Source organism: Ahaetulla prasina, chromosome 5 (genome assembly GCF_028640845.1).
Source record: "Ahaetulla prasina isolate Xishuangbanna chromosome 5, ASM2864084v1, whole genome shotgun sequence".
Lineage (NCBI taxonomy): Eukaryota > Metazoa > Chordata > Lepidosauria > Squamata > Colubridae > Ahaetulla > Ahaetulla prasina.
The window spans coordinates 65,926,280-65,937,828 of record NC_080543.1 but is presented as its reverse complement, the minus strand read 5'-3'; positions in this window follow the sequence as shown (position 1 = coordinate 65,937,828).

The window sequence follows — 11,549 nt, the reverse complement described above, 5'->3', positions numbered from 1 at the left end:
GTCTTTTGCTGATTCACCTTAAATCCAGGTACTTTACCATACTGACCAATTATATCTTTTAAACCAGTAGCTGAGTATATTGGTTGGGATACAGTAACAACCAAGTCATCTGCAAAAGCTCTTAATCTATAATCTTGATGTTTAACTCTAATTCCCTTTATTCGATCAACCACATTTTATTCAGAAGAATTTCTAAGTTAAAATAAAGTAATGTAGGGACATTGTCTGTCCCTTTCCCAATTTTAAAAGTTTCTGTTAACCCACCATTTACTATTATTTGTGCTGTTTGTTTGATATATTGCTTTAATTGCATGGATAAAATAATCCAAATTGCATTTTTCTATTACTTTAAACAAAACTGCCAATCCAATCTGTCAAAGCTTTTCAGCATCCAAAAGAATGCTTGAGACTTGGTTGTTTCGTTCCAAATATTCAAGTAAATTTACAATTTGCCTCACATTATATCTCATCTGCCTACCCTTAATAAATCCTGACTGATCATTATGAATTATTTTTATTTATTTATTTGATTATCTTTAAGGACTATGTACAGGCAAGAATAAAACAGATAATATACAAATTTAAAATGCATTAAAAACTTATTTAAAATTCCTAAATAAAATATATAATAATAAAACCCCATTTAAAATTAATAAGAATTTAAAATTTGTTAAAATCAATTTGAAATAAAAAATGTGTCTTCATTCAACAATGTCTTCATTTAATTTAAAATTACAGAGAAATTCCTCTGAACAATTGTAATATAAAGTCCCTCTCTTACGCATCTAGGCATTTTATATCTTATAACACCCAAGCCATATCTTTAAAACAAAATGCACTCTAAACCAATAGCCAATTCTATAATATATAGCTACGCTATTTCTATCAAAAGCTATTGTAACTAAGCCTCCATTCTTCAAACTGTAGAGCATTACACAATCCAAGCAAAATATTAACATCAAAGGCATATCAAAACAATTAAATATAACCTTAATCTATATCAAATGATCTTCAAGACAGTCATCCAAACATTCTTTAATCTTTGCCATTATTTTTAACAGTCAGCATGCAGCTGACTTAATCTGATACAGCCATCTAATTAAGCTTGATGTTTCTTCATCCAGACCAGAACACACCACAGCATTCAACAGCTTCATTATCTTAAATACAAAGTCATCAGCAACAGCTTATCTCAAAAGCACTGATTATCACCATTTCTATAGATGTTAAAGAACAGAGAATATGCCACTAAAATGATCTGATTTCAACATGCTCAGAGAGATAAAAACCACCAAATGTACTTAATCAACTGCAGCAATACCATATTATCAAAAGCTGAAATCAATGCCACAGAATATGTATTCAAATCATACAATCATAAATGTCTCCCTGTACCTTTAAATGACTGATCTAGATATTTGAGTCATCACTGGCATTAATCTATTAGCAAGTATCTTGGCAAATATCTTGTAATCAGTATTTAAAAGTGATATAGGCCTATAATTCTCTGCTTTAATACCATCTCGATCTTCCTTCGGTATTAACGAAATAAAGGCTGTCCTCCATGAAGAACATCACCCATTTGAATTTTATTAAATAACTCTTTAAGTGGTTCAACCATCTCATTTTGTAAATTTTTATAATAAACAGCTGTTAAACCATCTGTACCTGGTGCTTTACCGATTTTAAGTTGTTTAATTGCTAACAAAATTTCCTCTGAAGTAATTAATTGATTCAGTTCTTCTCTTTGATTTTCTGTAAGCTCACAAATATTTTGTTGTTGTAAATATCTTTCTATCTCTGTATCATCAATCATATCCCTAGTATATAACTTACTATAATACTCTAAAATGCTTTTTAATCAAGTTCTTTTGATAAACTTCCTTACCCTATATTCTATTTTATCAATCGCTCGTGATTTCTGTTTTTCCTTATTAAATAGGCAAGCCATCTTCCTGGCTTATTGGCATTATTAAACGATTATGTTTTACATATTGTAAATTAATTGCTACTTGATCTGCCATCAACATGTTAAACTGACCTCTAATATATTTATTGATTCTTTTATTTTACTATTTCCTGGCTATTTATCAATAACTGTTCTTTCTTTTAATTTCCTCTTCCAATTCCTTTTCTTTTCTGCAATTTATTTTTGTATTTAATATTCATTTGTATAAGATTTCTCTCATATAAGCCTCTAGTCCAAATCATCTCTATAGAAGTCTCTTTTTCATATTCATAATAAAAATTCTTTCATTTGCTTTTACATTCATTTACATTTTGTTCATATTTAAACAAATTCTCATTCAACCCATGATCTCCTAGCCTCCTTTTCGATCAAATTCAATCCAAACCGGACTATGATCAGATAGAGTTCTTGAACAAATCTTAGTCTTCTTCACTCTAGAATACAAATCATTAGAAATCAAAATAAAATCAATCCTCGAAAATGATTGATACCTGTCAGAAAAGAAGGTAAAATCCCTCTCTTCTGTATTATGTTCTCTCCAAATATTTTATTTATTTATTTATTTATTTATACTCTTCTCCAAGGACTTTTTGTACAGCCATAAAAACATAATGTACAAATTAAAATATCAATTTAAAATACTATTCCATAATGGCTAATTAAAAAAAAATTAAATAAAATCCCCATATAAAATTCAAAGTTAAAACTTTAAAATTAAATTAAAATCAGTCCAATCCGCTTGAATAAAAAAAATATTTTTAATTCCCAAAGGTCCAAGGTCAGATATTTCAAACTAAGTCTCCAGATATTTACAGAGAAGGCCTTCCAGTCATTGTCTGACGGCACCTGAGGATCTCTGTGAGAGCATCTGAGGCATAATCACCACATCCCTAAGTACCCAAAGCCATGGAGCGCTTTAAAAGTTAAAACTTGAAGCGCACAAGACCACATCCAGTGCAATCGCAACTGTTAGGGAGCAACAAGCTCATCACCCGCAGCTGCATTCTGACTAACTGAGTCTCCAGTGCACTTCAAGGTAGCCCCATGTAGAGAGCATTGCAATAATCCACAAGTAACAGAGCATGAGTGACAGTGCATAAGGCATCCCGTCCAGAAAGGGCGAACTGGCACCAGGCAACCTTCTCTCCTGAGACGGCCAAATGATCTTCAAAGACAGCCATCCAGGAGAACACCCAAGTTGCCTTTCTTTCCAGTGACTTTCAACAGACAGCTCTGCAGCTGACTGTACTGCCGCATCCACAGCCATCCGTTTTAGGATTGAGCTGAGTCTGTTTCTCCCCATCCAGATTACTCCAAACAGACAGCATTCAACATTCTTATCTAAAGCACTTTGAGTGTCATCAGCATATTGATAACTCACCCTCCACTGATGACCTCAACAATTTCATGTAGATGTTGAACAAATCAGAGAATCACTGAGGCAACAGAAGCCTATCTGTGTCAACATATTCTCTCAGAGATAAGGAGAAATAAACTGCCTCCCACCCCAATCTCCAACCGCAGCAATACCATGGTCTATCAAAAGCATGAGATCCAACAGACCAGGCAGAGGAACAATATCCCTGGCCTCCAGATCATCCACCAATACCAAATTGTCTCCTTATACGGACCGGAAGCCGGACTGAACTCTGATAGACTTCATCCATGTTAAACTGACCTCTTAATATATTTATTGATTCTTTTATTTTACTATTTCCTGGGCTATTTATCAACTGTTCTTTCTTTAATTTCTCTTCCAATTCCTTTCTTTTTCTGCAATTTATTTTTGTATTTAATATTCATTTGTATAAGATTTCTCATATAAGCCTTGCTAGTCCAAATCATCTCTATAGAAGTCTCTTTTTCATATTCATAATAAAAATTCTTTCATTTGCTTTTCATTCATTTACATTTTGTTCATATTTAAATAAATTTCATTCAACCTCCATGATCCCTAGCCTCCTTTTGATCAAATTAATAAACTGACTATGATCAGATAGAGTTCTTGAACAAATCTTAGTCTTCTTCACTCTAGAATACAATCATTAGAATCAAAATAAAATCAATCCTAAAAAATGATTGATATGTCAGAAAAGAAGGTAAAATTCTCTTGTATTATGTCTTCCAAATATTTTATTTATTTATTTATTTAATTTTATACCGCCTTTCTAAGGACATGTACAGCAAAATAAAACACAATGTACAAAGTTAAAATATCAATTTAAAATACCTATTATTAATTAAAAAAATTATAATAAAAATATATATAAATTACAAATTAAAACTAAAATTTAATTTAAAAATCAGTCCAAGCTTGAATAAAATGAGTTTTTAATTCGCAATCCTCAGATATTCAAACTAATCTTCAGACATTCAACAGAGAATTAGCCCACATTACGGCATGAGGAGACCCTCGTGAGAGCGATTCATATATAAACCAGCATCTACCAGTAAGCCATGGAGCGCTTTAAAATGGTAAACCTGAAGCAATCAAAGACCACATAGCCAGTAAACACGAGGAGCTGTTTAGGGAGCAACGAATATCACCCGCAGCTGCATTCTGACTAACTAGTCTGAGTGCACTTCAAGGGAGCCCATGTAGAGAGCATTGCAATCCAGGCAATAACTTGTTTCAGTCCAGAAAGGCGCAATTGGCTACCAGGCAATCTGGTAAAATCTCCTGGAGACGGCCAAATGATTTCAAACAGATCCATCCAGGAGAACAATTATCTCTTTCTATATTCCAACAGACAGCTTTGCAGCTGACTGTATTGCATCCACAGCCATTTTGGATATTGAGCTGAGTATCATCCAGAAATCCAGAAACAGCATTCATTGGTGAATATTGAGTGTCATCACATGGATAACTCAAAGCCACTGATGACCTCAAAACTTCATGTAGATGTTGAACAGAACGAGAGAATACCCCAGGCATTCTAACATCTCTGCCCCTGTCAAAATTCGTCAGAGAGATAGAAGAACCACCACAAACGGTGCCTCCCACTCCCAATCTCTCCAAGCAATACCATGGTCGATATCAGCTGAAAGATAAACCAGGGCAGAGGAACAATATTGGTCCAGATCATCCACCAACGACCAAAGCTGTCTTTTGAAAAGGACTAACTCTAGATAGATCTTCATCCAGGTACTAAGCTATGCCACCACATTTTAACCTTCACCACAAATTAAGGTTGAGACTGGACTATTAAAAATAGCTTCAAATTTTGAGGATCACCACCGCCTCTTTCAAGGCAGCGGAAAACCCTTCCAACAGAGAAGCATTTATAATTAGCAGCCTCATGTCACCTCCTGAGTCCATACCAGCCAGGAGAATCCAGTAAACATGTAGTGGCATTAATAGCAGCCTGTCCACAGCCACAGAATCAAACTCATCCCAAACAACATCAACAAGATGTCTCAGTCATCCCTGATCATAAATCTTGGTAAATATCTAAGCTGAGCGATTTTATCGTATAGATAACCACTAAACTCCTCAGAGTGATCATTTCCCTGAAAAAACGGGTCAAAACAATCATTGTTCAAATGATAAACACAAATTTCTCCCTCATTGACCAGGTATCAAAAGACCCAACTAGTGTCCGATCAGCCTAAGCTGGACCTCCAGGTACTTACTTTCTTTTATCTCTCAGCTTCAGAGAACCAAGGAGCCAATTGAGATCTAGGGAGTGAAAGGCACATAGGTAAAAGTGTCCAGGCAACTAGTTCTTCAGTTGTGCCTAAGCATCAGAAACGGCCCAAGATCTGTCAAACTTCCATGGCGCCACGAACCAAATTGGTTCCGCCTGCAGTGGTGAGCATTCTGTTCAGAGAAAATGATCTGTCCATGACACCTGAAAATCTAATACCAGATCATTAAACCACTGTCCAGAGATATAAATCAAGTCCAGTGTGGATCCTGTGTTATCCACCATTAGGATCAAGTCAGCCATGGAAGCCTGATTAAACTGATGACAAGCCGCCATGGCAGATTAAGTCCCCATGACCAAAAGTCTGATCTAGATCAAGATCAGAGGACTGTAGTCAAAAGGAGCCAATATCAACAGACCCATCTGATTTATTCACAAGAAATCACATATCTGAGGCTATCTGTAAGATTTACAAAGATTTTGATTATTGTCGATAATGCTCAAATCACAGTTCAACCAATATCTGATTTTTAATGTATGAATGTATTAAATATGATCACAAATATTGTTAATCAGGATTGATAACATCAGCATCCCTGAGGATTTATTAATTAAATAAATGAGCTAATCGCAAACATCTATTAAAATATCTTGCTTAATCTGTATTACTGCAGATTAACTATTCTTAATCCTCTCCTCAGGCAAAGATACAATCATGATTTATATTCTCTAAAAATTATTAAAATGTCATCTACAAAAAAAAATTCTTCTTTACATGATTTAAGACTTCAGGCCTCATCACAAATTCTCACAACCTCAGATAGAATCAACAAATATTTCAATAAGATAAATAAATCTAAAATAATCTACCCTTGATATCTCTAGACAAAGAATTCAAAAGGATAGGCCTGTCAGGAAGGAATTCGCTGATTTTTTCCAAATATCTCTTAATTCCAAGTCCTCCATCATTTCAAAAAAAGCCTTTGGTAATTTCGCCCGGCTTGAAATCTTCCTTAAACATTTTTTGTCTTTTTGAGTATCCAACACACCATTCCAATCACCCATTAATATATATGATTTATAATCCCAAAATACTATTCTTGTATGTAAAAACTTGAAAAAAATTTCTTGTTGTTGATTCGGAGCATAAACTCCTATTAATAATGTCTTCTTTCCCTCCAACAAAAGTTCAATAGCAATGTATCTTCCTTGCTTATCCACCTCAATTAATTTTGCTGATATATCCTTCTTTATATATATAACTAAACCGTTTTTTTTTCCAAAGAGGAGGCAACAAAATGTACTCCCAGTTTTGAGTTTATCAAATATTTCTGGTCTAAAGATCTAATATGTGTTTCTTGTAAACAGGTAATGTCATTTTTAAATTGTTTCAAATAATGAAATACTTTCCTTCTCTTCTGTGGTGAATTCAAACCATTAACGTTCCAAGATAATAGTTTAATTGCCATTATCGGCCAAAGGAAACTTTTGGAATACCAGCCGCAGATCACATTTTGCTTTAGGCCTTGCTCCTCCAAATGTTTCCGTTGTAGTAGTTGCCAGTTGTTGTTGTGCCTTCATCTCTTGTTCCTTGTGTTTAGCAGCAGCTCTTGTCAGCCTTTGTTCCTTTGAATCTGAACCCGTCGTAGGTATTTCCAATACTTGTAATAAATCTTCTTCCATCACAATCTGTTCTTGTACCTGCTTCACTTCAGCCTCCCTTGGGGGAAGACTTCCAACTTTTAATGCCTCAACATAAAATTCTCTTGCTTTTCCAACTATATTGAGACGATGTACTTTCCCTGCATAATATACTATTATACCAGTTGGAATATCCCATCTATATTCAATCTGACGTTTTTTAAGTTCATTCACCAGGAAGGCAAATTCCTTCCTAGCCCTTAACATTTTTGGTGGAATTTCCTTTAATATTAAAATATCTTGACCAGCAACCTGTATCTTCTCCCCCTTATATGAGGCTTGCAGAATCTGATTTCTCACTGTTTGATTTGTAAAATAAATAACAACATCCCTTGGCAACTTTTTTTGCCTTGCTATCCAAGAATTCACACGATATATTTTATCAATTTGATAAGCCACATCTGCTGGACGGACTGCTAATATCTCAGCAAATACTTCAGAAAAAATTTCCCTTAAATTCTCTTCTTTATTCTCTTTCAAGCCACGGATTCTTAAAGCAAATTCCATATTTCTATATTGTATCAAAACTATTTCATCATCTGTTTTTTCCATTTTACTTTGAAATTCATCCATTTTATTTTCTAATTTTGAGTTAAGTTGCTTGATTTCTTCAACTTCCTCTTCTAATAAAATCCCATTTGTTGCCAAACTTTGTACTGCAATTACAAATCCTTCTTTAACTTCTTTATTTCCCACTTGAATTTCTAATATCTGCTCTTTCATTTTAGACATCTCATCAGTTATAACTTTACATTTTTCTTGTATAAAGTCCTTTAAGTTCTCTTGTAACGCCTCTAAATTCAATGTTCTAGTCTCTGCTGTATGAGCTGGAGAGGCACCAACTGATGAAATTCCAGAGCCCTTTGTTACAGTAGACTTTAATTGTTTGGGTGCCATCTTCTATAAAATTATTTATTTATTTATTTGTTTCCAACTTAATATTCACTTTAAATCTTCTTAACCTCTGAGAAACACAGTCTTTTAAAGCAATATTTAAAAATCTCCCCTAGATTCTATCAGCAGGCAGCAAAGAGTTAAAGTAGCAAATAACATGCAATTTACCAGTGGCAGACGGCAAGCAATAAAAGTATCACTTTCGCTTTCCACTCGTTAGCTTGTTAACAATTCGCCTCCATTTTCTTGCTATTTTCAAGCTTGTTACAAAGTAACGGGGAATTGGCTTGGCTACTTACATAAAGTTCTCCCACTTTCGTTCTGTCCAGTATAATCCTTTATTGTCCAAAATAAATCTCGGTGTTTGATCGTGGTGATTGGTTCTGCCAAAGCAGAAAAATCCTCGGATCTGGAGCACTTCAGGTTGCTGGAGGGAACTTAACCCTTCAAACCCCTTTTTTCTAAGGGGCTTTAGGGAAGTTCTACCTCTACCCTGCAGCTCACCTCCTCTTCTTCTCCCGAAGAGGGGTTTTTTCGAACCGCTGGACGGCAGATTTAAGCTGTCCTAGCGATTCCACATAATCCAGAGGTTGGTGATCGTAAAGATCACCGCCATCACCTACAGTGCCAAACAGGAAGTCCAGCCCCTCCCCCTTTCAAACCAACCTTTGATGGGAATCCACACCACCTGGCTTACTTTCTTAGCAGAATTGAGGCTTACGTTGAACAATATAGACATCAATACCCATCAGAAAGAAACCTAATCAACGCCATCCAGATGGTATGAACATGGGGCTAGCCTCAGAGTGGATAGCTCAACTACACAATGAACGTGCACCAGAACTAAACGATGTTCACGGATTTATGGCATTGCTTCACAACCGGTTTCAGGATGATGACCTAATTGCAGAATGTGGAAACCACCTTAAAAATGATGAAACAAGGTAACAGGCCTCTAAAAGAATTTGTATGGGATTTTCGCAGAGTTGCTGGTAATCTTAGACATTGGCCAGACCGCATCCTCCTCCACTACTTCAAAGAGGCAATCGATCAAAAAATCAGAAAAGCCTGCTCCACCAGAGGAATCCCAGAACAACTAAATGACTGGTACAACGTGTCTGTAGCTCTGGACAGAGAATTCAAACCCCGCCAAAGCCAATCAACAACTACAACTCCACAGCGGCTACCTACAAGACCCTCCCTCTTAAGACCTACCACACCCTCTACCTTTCAACCTTCAACAATAATTAAATGCTACCGTTGTGGAAAACTAGGATATTGGGTGTCAGTTTGCCTAGCCCCAACATCCCTCCCACAGTATCACCCACCAACTGCTACTCGACCACGCAAACCCCCTCGAAAAAATCCGAATACCAGTTGCTTTGCGAGAAGGTTAGTATCCACTAACCTTCTGTCAGCTGATTCACCTCCTGACGACTCGAACCAAGCAGAAAACGACCCAATGGTGAGTGCATCCATTCCTCCTTTTGCTATCAAAGTAAACTTAATAATTCCAGAGGGAGGGGCCAAAAAAGATTTAGAGGCTATTGTGGACACAGGATGTACCAGATGCCTAATTTCAACCTCTACGGTCACCCAACTCCGTATAAAAACATTTCCCTTGAAACACCCAATTAAATTCCACCAAGTAGATGGAACCTTAATTGGCGGTGTTCCAATGACCCAAATCACGCAACTGGTTGGCTTACAAATTGGAGCCCATCATGAACTTATAAGATTCATAGTAATTCCAAAGATGTCAGAATCCATCATCCTAGGGTTAGCTTGGTTGGACAAATGGGAACCCACAATCAAATGGGAGGATGGATTCAGGAAAATTATATGGGCTTTCAGACCCTTAGACCCAATTCCCCCTACCGAAAAAAACCTTATCCAAAATGACCACCAGAGGGAACCAACAACCACCAAATCCAATCCATCTCCTAATGAACCACGCATCCCTAAAGCACACATGGATTTAGCAAATGTTTTTAGCGAGGATGAGTGTAACCTCCTACCCCCACACTGACAAACTGATTGTGCAATTGAATTGCACCCTGGGGCAAAATTACCAAAACCCAAAATGTACTCAATGATGCCAGCCGAAATGCCTGAACTAAGGAAACACAATGACACTAACTTAGCCAGAGGGTTCATTGAACCAGCAAAATCACCTGTAGCTGCGCCTGTGCTATTTAAACAAAAGAAAGATGGTTCGCTTAGATTGTGTATTGACTTCAAAAATATCAATGCAATTTGCATACAAAACACATACCCTTTACCACTTATGCACGATTTGTTGAACCACTTATCAAAAGGCAAAATTTTCACCAGATTGGATTTAAGGGAAGCCTATTACTGGGTCCGCATCAAGGAAGGTGATGAATGGAAAACAGCTTTCAACTGCCCCTTGGGCAGTTTCCAATACCGTGTCATGCCTTTTGGCCTCCAGGGGGCTCCAGCTGTTTTCATGCAACTAATTAATGAAACCCTGCACCCCCATCTCTACAATGGGGTTCTTGTCTACTTAGATGATATTCTTATCTACACAAACAATATCGAACAACACATCAAATTGGTCAGACAAGTCCTTAAAAAACTCCTAGTGGCCAAGCTATATGTCAGACTTTCCAAATATGAATTCCATAAGGAATTCCTAGACTACCTAGGTTACCGGATATCAAACAAAGGTATTGAAATGGACCCAGGAAAAGTGAAAGTGGTGTTGGATTGGCAACCGCCACGCACACATAAACAACTTCAAAGTTTCTTGGGATTTGCTAATTTTTACCGCAAATTCATTCCTTCTTTTGCAGAAGTAGCTCTACCATTAACAGAATTGCTAAAAACTGGGCCATTACCCGCCAAACCCAAACCTACCCAACCCCTACCTTGGACAATGGACTGCCAATGTTCCTTTGAACACCTGAAATGCCTATTCTCGATGGAACAATTCTTCAACACCCGGATCCAAATAAACCTTTTGTGGTCCAAGCTGACACAAGTGATGTAGCAGTAGCCGCTGTCTTATTACAACGGAATACTGACAACAATCTTATGCCCTGCACGTACATTTCTAAAAAACTGACAGACACTGAACGCAGATGGGCAGTTTGGGAAAAGGAAGCCTATGCAGTGCGCTGGGCACTCCTCTCCTGGAGACACTTCCTTGAAGGGGGAAAGGAACCTTTCGAGGTGTGGACAGACCACAAAAACCTCGAATACTTAAAAACCCCTCGAAAGCTTTCTCCCAAACAAGTTCGATGGGCTCAGTTTTTCAAATGGTTCCATTTCACCCTCAAATACATCCCCGACGACCAAAATCTACTGGCTGACAC